Source organism: Talpa occidentalis, unplaced genomic scaffold, assembly GCF_014898055.3.
Source record: "Talpa occidentalis isolate TD23 unplaced genomic scaffold, MPIMG_talOcc4v2.1 talOcc4.14, whole genome shotgun sequence".
Taxonomy (NCBI): domain Eukaryota; kingdom Metazoa; phylum Chordata; class Mammalia; order Eulipotyphla; family Talpidae; genus Talpa; species Talpa occidentalis.
The window spans coordinates 68,333,677-68,344,900 of NW_023601433.1; the positions used below are offsets into that span (position 1 = coordinate 68,333,677).

The window sequence follows — 11,224 nt, forward strand, 5'->3', positions numbered from 1 at the left end:
TTAATTTAAAAAGTCTTCTACTCAGGTTATCTTTAAAAATTTAGCTTAAGTTTGGTGAGTGTTTCTAACATCACACTTTAGAACCATTCTGTCTGTCACCTTTTCTAGAAAATGCTAGAGGATAGAGGCTGAGTCATGGCTCTGCTGCCGGGATGGCCAGAGTAGGGGTGAGTGTTAGAAAGTTGATGAACATCAAACCTAACTGTAAGGGAGGAAGCCAAAGACCCGGAGCTAGTGCCTTTCAGGTGCATTTCATAGCTATTTGGGTATCTAGTAGTTGCTAGACTGATTTTTTTAATGCAGGTAAGCATTTTGAATATTAATTTTATTTCTTAGAATGTAGCCCCTTAGCCTACACTCATGTTTCATGTGGCTTAAATAGATTTCTAATGCTTAATTCGAGATATCTCCAGGGGTTGGAGACTCATTTCATAAACTGAGGAATCACTGATATATTATGATAACATATAACGCTGGTATAATTTCTTTTATTTAATGGATTTTTGACTACAAAGTTGTGGGTAAATGAAAATTTTCTAATTTAAAGAAGCAACAATTATTGCAATATAAAAAGGTCCATTAAGTTAATTTGGATACTATTATCCTTTTTGGTTCACTGTTAATCTTTTTGACAGTTTTCAATTTGAAATGCTTTTTGCAAAGGAGAAATTGTTTTCTTTTGAAGTAGGAAATACTATTTTCATCTAAATTTCTTTATATTTAACTTGTACTCTCCTATCCAGTTAGTCATATCAAAATTTTACATTATTTATTCCAAGTAGAATTATTGTTAGTTGACATTCTTTGAGGAGCAGATCCTACATATTAGAAAAATATTTAAACTATTCATTTATTTCATCACTGCCATCTGTTGGACCTTATCAGAATTAGTGTTTTTAAGTTATTCCAAGAATTAAAGGGTTCAGTGTTGTTCATTCCCTTTGCCAATATTTAATTTTGGCTATTGGTGAACTATGAAAGAGTTAGGAAATATAATAGTTGACTGGATTTTTAAAAAAAGATACAATTATAAGAAATAAAAAAATGACATAAAAATATTAAAAGAATTATTTTAGTACATATGTAGATAAGTAAAAACTGTGGATTTACTATAGAAAATACATACTCATTCTCTCTTGTTTACACATAGAGTAGGCCAATAAATTTTTCTTCATACGTAATCGATGTTATCTCCATGAAGAACTGGCTGTTGTCCCTAAATCCCACAGGCCTCTTTATCTTCACTTCCTTGTTATTAGCTTTAAACTCTTTGGTTTTTACACCATTTCTCTACTTTTCATAGTAGAGGACATGAAAATTCTAAATGGTGGCACATATAGTAGTTATTTCAAAAATTATTTTTTGATTGCTTGCTGGGCTACTGCTGGCCTCCACCATACTAGAGATAGAGTCCTTCTCAAGGGACTGTCCCCCTGTTTTCTGACATAAGGTCAAAACCACAACAAAAAAATAGAATCTAGTAAGGCATATGCCCTTAAAGGGACACCACCACAAAGAGACAGAATGTCCCCAAATTATATGGGTGTGCTTTGGGAACTTTGAACATCTTCAGTATAATGAATGACCTATCATTTTGTGTTATTGGAATTAATATTTCTCTTCACTAACATAGTAACAAAACATTAAATAATTGTAATAACAACCATAATTATTTGTGGAGTAGTACTATGCCTTAAAATGCCATGTAATATGCAGAGAAAATATTTAAAAGTTATGTTTCATATAGAATTTCATAAAGTATTTCAAGAAAAAGCAATAAGTACTTCATTTATTCACAGTAACCCAACTCCCTATCAGCCATTTCAGTATTGTCAGGGAATGGCCTGACTCTAAGTGATTTCTTGGAATGTTAAATCTCTTGAGTGTATAAAGCTCTTTCAAGGCTTTTTTCTTTTTATTCAATAAATAAGAGTTAGGGTAAGGTAATATGTGTGTATACTTATTTTTGCCATTTATTTTATTCTGTAGCTTTGAATAGACACTAATGCTATCCCTAGAATTGTCTATATTTTATTGTGCATGGGAAGCTGTAAATAATGATCATTTTGAAAGAGAAGAAAAAAACCACCTCTTAAGGTTGGCAAAGTATTTCAAGTTTCACTTTCCCCTCTCTGAGAAGAGATGGCTATATACCTTGCGATGACCAGAGATGTGTACTATCGCCCTTTGAAAATAAATTTTAACATCTGTTCTAAATCCAACATGCAGGTTTAATTAAATAAGTAATTTTGTCACTTAGAATACTTAAATATGGACCAAAGACAGTCTCCTGAAAAATCCAGATGCATGTTACAGACTTGATGTATCCCTTGGACTTAATACTGATGAAGTGGTGAGGTTATTGTTTATGTTGTATAAAGGATTTTCACACTGAAAATGTTTTTGGAGGTTTTTTTTCCCATTGTAATTATGAGAGGAACTGTGTCTTCATACTGCCCCCTAGTGGCCCTTCAGAAGGAAGGTGGGGGAGGGGCAAAAAAGGTAAGGGAAAGATTGCTGCATATTTTAGTGAAACACTAATTGAATTTGAAACACTCTTCAGTGTGTTTACAATATTATTTTGAAACATTTAAAGATTGTGATCTGGAAAACATTCCATCATAATGTTTTTAGACATAAAATTATACTGTCAAATGTGCACACTTGGGTTTTATCTTTGTCCCTTTTCAAGTTGCAGTGGTTTCAAAACATTGTGACATATTTATGGCTGTGGTGTCTGAATATCTGCTGGGCTATATATCTACATAGCATAAATATAACATTTGTGGGCAACATAAATTCATAAATCTAATTAATAATGAAGTTACTCTAGAATTGATTTTCTTGCTCTTTTCCTTTATACAACAGAAAAGAGTTTATTTTAAACCTCTTATTTTTATCAGTTTGTTGTAAGATGCTCCACCCTCGGGATTAGAATGATCACAGTATAAGCATCCTGCAAGATAACTTGAGGCAGTTTCAAAATCTTTTTGTAATTTCAGTTTTGTATTAGGATGTTTCAAATCTGTATTAAATATGATACCTCATAGAACTTATTTAAAGTGCTGTTTGCTACTTTAAAAAACTTCAAAAATCGATAAATAAAAGACTAGAAGAGTCTTCATGGTAAACTTAAGTATTATTCTTGAATTATTTCCATCCAAGTTTACTGAGTGGATACATATCAGTTCCATCTGTGAAAGCCTGGATTCCTTCTCTGCCTGATGGAATTTGTTGTAAACATAGATTTTACTTGATTGGAAATGTTAGTGGATTTGAAAATCATAGTGAATTTGAAGAAATAAGTAGAGTCATACATAGAATAGATTTTTCAATTAAAAAATTTGATTGTACACCCCAAGTTTGGGTCCATTGCTCCATAGTCTACCTTCATGTGAATTAATGTGAATCTCTTTAGTCACCAGTTTTGTCAATCTAGGTGAATATGAAACCATGAAATGTTCATATAGAAAGAATTCCATGCTGCTTTATTACCTAGAAAACAGAGACCTGACATAGCAGAACCTCCTTTTAAAGTTCTGGTATCTTGTTTAGGTTTAATTACCAATTTTATTGATTTTCAGAGGAAAATTGTGTGATTTCTCTCTCAATTTGAAAGTAGTACTTAAAGCATGTATAAATTCTGTTTTTACTCATTTGTGGCTAAGTCATTTTCCATGATTTTTTGATATTATATGTGATATTTTCAGGCCATGGTTGATGGTGGGTAACTGAAACTGCATGTGCTGTACAGAGCTTTCAAGCTTCTTAAATGGAGGGTGGCATGTATGGAAGTGTTGTTTTGGGACAGGACAATAAGGAATCCAATAAGGAATCCAACATGGATTCCTGCAGGACAACCTGCAGGACAATCACGTTTGTCCCTTAGACCCTGCCTGCCTGCCTCCTGACTGAGAGCAAAGCCTGGCATGCAGTGTGTGGGCCAGCTGCATGAGCATTTCCCAGCAACTGGCAACTCTCTCTTGAGAAACTGTGTTGTCACAGCTACTATAGCATCAGAGCATATTCTGAAAGTCTCAAAGTCAAGCCTTCCAAGCACATCAATATGGCAGTAACAATTTGGTTTCACGTAATTTTAAACATTTTTATTTTGCTATGTTATGCAATACTTCATGTGTCTATTTAAAAGACTGAGTTTTACTATTATAGTTATGTTACTTGAACTCTTCATTGTAAGCATTTGCCTCAAAGTAATTGCAATTCTCTCCCTTTTTACTGACAAGTTTCTTAAAAGAAAAAAATTCTCTGCCTGTTTTTGGTCAATTCTGGAGTTCATCCAGCATTTGGGGCCACATATCTCAGGCATCTGCACCTGTGGGGTAGCAGTGGGATAGTAGTTATTTTAGACTCAGAAAGGGATCAATTTAATGAGCGCACTCATCTTCTTGGATCATTATCTTTGTAGAAAAAGTGAGTGGAATGAGAGTCAGGAATCCTGTTCCCAGTATCCCAAATCTGGCTGTGGTAACCAGCCTGTTTATCATAAAGGACAAGGTCCTCTGCCCCCACACCTGCTTAGAATTCCCTGGAGCCTACGTAATTCTAAGGCTGGCCAACCCTGAGTCGGCTGATTGTACCTCCCTGACCACTTGCAGGGCGCCTGCCACCAACATGCCTTCCTTGGTGTGACAGACCTCACAGAGACATGAAAAGTCATTCTGAGGGGAATGGTCATAATCACTGCTAACAAACAAGGTTCTGGTTGCCAACATTGCCATCTGCTCCCCCAAGTCCCACATATTACCCTGTGTGTGGGCTCCGTTAAACAGATTGATGTGCTGCCCAAGGTCACCCTTGAATCACGTAACCAGCTCTACAGATGAGCTATATGTGAATCTCCAAACTGCAGCAAGGACCAAATTCTGACGGATACAACCAATATGACACTCATATTGCTAAGAGGTTGTCTACAGAGCAAACTTTCATTTCTTCAGCTCCCTATAGAAATTACTTCCCATAATTAGAGAAGTGATGGAGGTGGGAGACAGCTGATCCAAGAGCACAGACATGAATTAGCCGAGTATTTTCAGTGAGTTGTAAATAGACACTATCTGTGCAATTGAATTTCTGCTTAACAGTATTCTTGGAGATATACAATAAAAATTATGTTGAATTCCTTTCCTTTCCATACAAATGCTATGAAGTATTTAAGTTTATTACTGTTGTCTGACTGTGAACATTTGTGCCAAAACATTATTTTTAAAAAGACAAGAAAAAACATATATGTTTAGCAAAGGACTGCTCTGAGCTCATGAAAAGTAGAGCCCTGACTCAGTTTTGGGGTGAAAGTATGCTTCCTTGAGGGAGAGATATTTGTACCAGACCTTGAAAGCTGAATGGAATTTATCCAAGGGGAAGAGGTATCAGGAAGTAGAACAGCACAGGGGAGGCGCTGAGGTGAGACAGCGAGGTCACCAGTGAGGCCTCAACATTGAAGACAGGAAGTAGGTGGTGGTGGAGCTGGTGGGGCTGGTAGGGCTGGTAAGGGAGGCGGGGTCCACTCTCACAGGGCCTTGGACGCCATGGGAGAAATTTGGGTTTCATCCTGAGCAATGGGAAACCATGGAAGTTTCAAATAGGAGATAAACATGATTACATTCATTATTTTAAAACTCAGTTTTGTTGTAAGATGGAGAAAGGATTAAAAGAGAGGAGAGACGTGTTAGGAGAGTGTATCAGTCCACAAGAGAGGGTGCTGGTTTGGATTTGGTGGGTGAAATGGATATGGAGAAAAAGGGAAATAGAAGTATGAAGGAGGAAAATAGGACTTTGTGATAAATTGGATACACATGACATGTCAAACCTCACTTCTGTTTACATACGTCAAATGGAATAAGCAGATGTTTTTATACATTCCCATGTTTGGTTTTTAGGTTTGGTTTTTTTTTCAGATTATATTTTAAACTTGATTTAATTCCATATGAATGCAGGCTAATGGTAGTAAATAACAGAAAATATTTTCAGGTTATTGTGATGACATATGTCCCTCTAATTCTGCATTTCGTAGCAAAGCAGTTTGACTTCTGTCCCATTCATTTGGATAATGCTACACTAATCAGGAAGCAGAAATATGTTTTATAAATGACAGGCCTCAGCTTGTGTATATATTAGATACAGGGAAAAATAAAATAGAATATTTTGGGTTTAAAAGACATAAAATTAATGTATTTCTTTGAAAAATATACAAATTCTGCACTCTTTCTTTAAATGAAATTAGTTTTTTAAGCCAAGAACATAGCTTGATTTTTTCACATTGTTAATTTAGCCTCAGTTGTGCTTTTTATACTTAATGAGAGCTGCACACAGAGACCCACAGCAGACATGTATATGATGCAAGTTGTGCTCCCAGCTGTGCATGTAGGGTTTGCCTTTTGATGTTGGCAGTTATGTTCAATTTAGTAAAAGCTCTGTTCCACTGTGCACTAGAAACTTTGCTTTTTAAAACAGCTATATTCTTTTAAGTACTTTGCTTTACTACCTCCATAAAGAGCAATGAAAAAGCAAGAGGTAGAAACAGAAGTGAACCAAGGCCAGATATGCCATTGTACTGGAGAAGGAAGCAGCCGAAACCCCAGCAGAAAGGTCTTGAGCAGAAATATACATGATGAAAATTCTTGGATCTCCAGTACCTATTTTTTAAAATAATTTTAATTCTTCTCTTTAGTTCAAATGACAGACTCTGTTTCTGTATACTTAAATTTCCCCCAAAACTTTCTGGTTCACAAAAACACAAAGCTCCTGATATTTAGGTATGCATTTACCTAAAATACTTTGGTTTCTGACATGCATGCCATTGAAGTACCTCTATTGTATACTCTTTAACTGTCCGAGACATTTTTTTACAAGTGAAGATTGTCAATGAAAAAAAAACCACTAAATGACAAAGGAATTGTGCGATTTAGCCAAAGCATTGTTTACAGTGATGAAAATCTACCAAGTGTTTTGGTTTTTAATAAGATCCTAAATGTAAAGATGAAGAGAGGTCCAAATTACTGGAGTCTCAAATTCCAATTGTCTTGATTTCCTCTGTTATCATGATGATTTACATAAGTTTTTAGCACATAATTTGGGGTATTCCTTTAAAACAAAGATGCTCTAAGGGTTTTATTCCTTGAAACATTTCTAATTTGAAGTAGATCCAAGTTTTACAGAACATAAGCAAATCGTCTTCACTTGTTAAAATTATTATTAAAAATGTTTATTCTTATATCAACTTTTTTTTTTACAAAGCACAGAATATGGGACATATAGTGTACTTAAAAGACATATAATTGTGAAAAATATTAATAAATTCATGAATGGCTATACTCCTTTTGTGCCGGAAATGGGAAATACAACAACTGAATATGCCTAAATTAGTAAACTGTCTGTTCATGTCAATATTATGACGTTGATCTTTGATGTTTGATTTGTAAAAGCAACACCACCTCCAAAATGATATTCTAGTTTCAAATGTATTAACCTCAGCTTACAATCAACAGCCTCATTTGAAAAAGAGGATGATGGGCAGGAGAATTTTATGTTCTCATGCTCACTCATTCTTCCTATTTAAATTTGTTTAGGAATATTTTATTTTGGTTAGGAATATTTTATTTTATTTTATTTTTAAAGGAATATTTTAGTAGACTTTCTTTGAATAGAATTTTCTCATTTTGTAAATATCACTGAGTTTATAAAAGAAAAACTACATAGGATTTCTTTTTTTTTAAGATTTTTATTTATGCATACAAGAGCTGGGGTACAGGCCAGAGATGCGAGGGGAGGGGGGTGAGAGGATTCACCAGAGACAGAGTGGGGAACAGAACAGGCAGATCTACCTAAGCACACTGCTGAGGGGAGCAGCGGGTGAGCAAGGAGAGGTCTGCTGCGCCATGTGGGCTGCTTCCCCGCCAGCCAGGGATCGAACTCGTGCTGCAGAGGCTGCGGACCACATCATAGTGCAGCCCTTAACCCCTTGCACCACCAGGGAGGTCCTATATAGGGTTTCTAATAAGTAATCATACATTTTTCTATAACCAAAAGCTGTAAAAGTACAAAAGGATTTTAACAATTTTCTCTTACTTGACATTTTCTCAGATTTCTTTTAATTCTGGATCCATCTCACTGAGGCTAATTTAATTTACTTCTAAAATTAATTCATGAGCCTCCCCTGGTGGCGCAGTGGTTGAGTGCTGGGCTGCGAAGCTGCCCGCAGCCTCTGCAGCACTGTCTCGATCCCCGTCCACGGGCGAGGGTCCCACATGACGCAACAGACCTCTCCTGCTGTACCCACTGCTCCCCTCAGCAGTGTATTTCGTCAGTCTGCCTGTTCTGCTCCCTGCTCTGGCTCTGGTGAGTTCTCTCACCTTCCTGCGCTTCTGACTGTACCCAGTGCTTGTATAGATAAATAAATAAATCTTTAAAATTAATTCATGTACTCATTTCTTTTTTTTTTTTAAGATTTATTTATTTATGCATACAAGAACTGGGTTGCAGGCCAGAGATGCGGGGGTGTGGTGAGAGGATTCACCAGAGACATGTGGATAGCTCCCTGGGTGGGAATGGAACTCGTGCTGCAGTGGCTGTGGATAGGTTCATAGGTTGCGTCTTAATCCCTTGCGCCACCAGGGAGGCCCCTTATGTACTCACTTCTTTATAGACTTTGTCATATGCTCCAAGATATTTTCACTTCCCCTTCGTGTACCCAGTGCTGTCGCAGAAGCTGATGGAATCGGCCCATTAATAAATATCCTGGCCAGCAACCGAGACGGAGCGATTGCCAACGCGGCCACCGCCTTAACCAACATGGCCACGCAGGAGCCTCTGCGCGTGCACATGCAGACCCGGGGGATCATGGAGGCCCTTCTCGGCCCTCTGCGTTCTGCCAACACCGTTGTGCAGAGCAAGGCGGCTCTGGCTGTCGCTGCCACAGCCTGCGACTTTGAGGCCCGGACAGAGGTGAGAATTCTAGGAACATGGATTCTCTCATGTTCCCAGGCCACACTTATTGGTGGATCATTTAGAAACAGTTTCAAGTGTTTGAACCAACCTGGTTTTTAAGTCCTTTATGATTGGGTGTAGCATTTTGCAAAACCACCTGGCATTATGTGGCAAACCCTGTAGCATACCCTGTAACCCTGCAATCTATCAAGTCTCTTGCCGCTGTGCTCTGGGAAGAATTTTTATAATTTCTACACACCTGGAAACAAACCAGTTGTCCAATGGTTAAGAGACTGGGTACAGAATTTGTGCTTATTGATAAAATAGAATCTCACATCAGTGAAAATGAACTATAGTTACTGATTCAAAGATGTATCTCAACAAGCATAATGCTAAGTAAGCAAAAACAAGTGCAGAAGAATATATAATGATGATTGCATTTACTTTAAATTCAAAAATATACAGAACTAAGTAGTATGTTGTATAGGCATATATGTATATAAGTTAGAACCCATAAAGGAAAATGAGAGAATGATGAACCCCTAATTCAAGGTAATCATTGATTATCAGGGGACTTAAGGAGGTAGATGTAATTAAGAAGAGCACACAAGCATTCAAGTCACTGAAATGTGCCATTTTTTAAAGTTGGGTGGTAGGCAAAGGTGTGCCTTTTATTTTGAGTCTTTAAATTATACACATGGCTTCCACATACTATTGTGCTTTTCTTATATTTCAAAATTTTGAAACACAGAATTGCATTTTTTACAAATTCAATGTATAGAAGTATGTTTGGTTCTATTCATAAAAATTTACTATAGGGCCTCCCCTGGTGGTGCAGGCGCTTGAGCACAGCGCTGTGGAGCTGTCTGCAGCCTCTGCAGCACACAGTTCAATCCCGGCCGGCTGGCGAGGGTCCCACATGGCTCGGCAGACCTCTCTTGTCTCACCCGCTGCTCCCCTCAACAGTGTATTTCATCAGTCTGCCTGTTCTATTCCCTGCTCTGTCTGGTGAATCCTCTCACCCTCCTGAGCATCTGGCCTGTACCCCGGTTCTTGTATAAATAAATAAATAAATATTAAAAAAAAGATTTACTATAAACCTACAAACATCCCTTCCCCTTTTGCATTTCTCTTATGTACTCGTCACTGTGGCACCATTCAACCATCCTAAAACTTTGTTTCAAGTCTCCCCAATATAAATTACAATAGTTGATAGTTACTGGATTCCTATTGTGTGCCAAGTACTGTGTTTTATATGCATTAAGCCCACTTGAAAAAGTATGTCTGTATCCCCATGTATTTACAGATGAAATTGAAGCTTGAAGAAATAATGTGTTTAAGCAGAGCTGGTAAGTGGTAGATCAGCAATATGAGACTACATCTCCTTGAGTCCTGAGCTCTCATGATGTGCTATGTGCTCAGACAACTACCAAGTCTTTTCTAACTCTTAGGGATCTACTCTGTTCCTCTTTCTTGTTCCCATTGGCTCAGTTTACTTGTATTCATCCATTAAGGTAGTGAGCACGTCAAACAAGTATTTATTTACCAAGTGCTATGTGGCAGGAACTACACTAGGCCTTGAACAGACAGTGATAAACAATGACTTGTTTCATGTATCTTGCAGAGTAGTCCATCTGTTTCCTGGAATATTGTAGACGATTCTGCTGCATTCCTCCCCACACTGCCCTCTGACTGAGCTTTCAAATAGATGGACCTCATCACATTATATGTGCCCTGTTGTGTGCCAGTGCCTCAAGGTCAATGGTAAACTTCTTAGGCTGTTATTCAATGGCCTGACCCTCCCTCCCTAAGCCCAAAGTTTCTTCCCAGGTGAACACTACACTCCAGAAATATCATACTGTTTGTACTTCTGCCAGTGTGCTCCCTTCTCTCATTTATACCTCCTTGATTTCTTACCTTGGAAAGCTAGTCTACTTTTGTTCTCCTCCCAAACACAACTCAGTCATTCTATCTTCCTTGAGGCCTTTCTTCAGCCCTCAAAATTGGCTGCATCTTCCTCTCTATACGCCTCCTGTGTTCTCTTTTTTGAAATATATGGTCTCTGAAAAACCATAAACCACTTAAGACTTTAGGGAATGGAATTGAAGTTTTTCCTTTGTGGCGTGTCATGAATAATTACCTTGCATAATATAGTGTTTGCATAGTAAACAGTTAATAAGTGGATAAGTGAATAAATGGAGGGACTAATACATGAATTAGATCTTTGCCAAAAGAATACATTTAGTTAGAGTGCTCTCTGTATTATACTCAGAAATAAAGATAT

At 37.4% G+C, this 11,224-nt stretch overlaps 1 pseudogene; it reads left to right on the forward strand.

The window, feature by feature from the left end:
- Positions 1–11,224, forward strand: part of LOC119244747 (armadillo repeat-containing protein 3-like) — a 156,328-nt pseudogene that overhangs the window by 126,189 nt on the left and 18,915 nt on the right.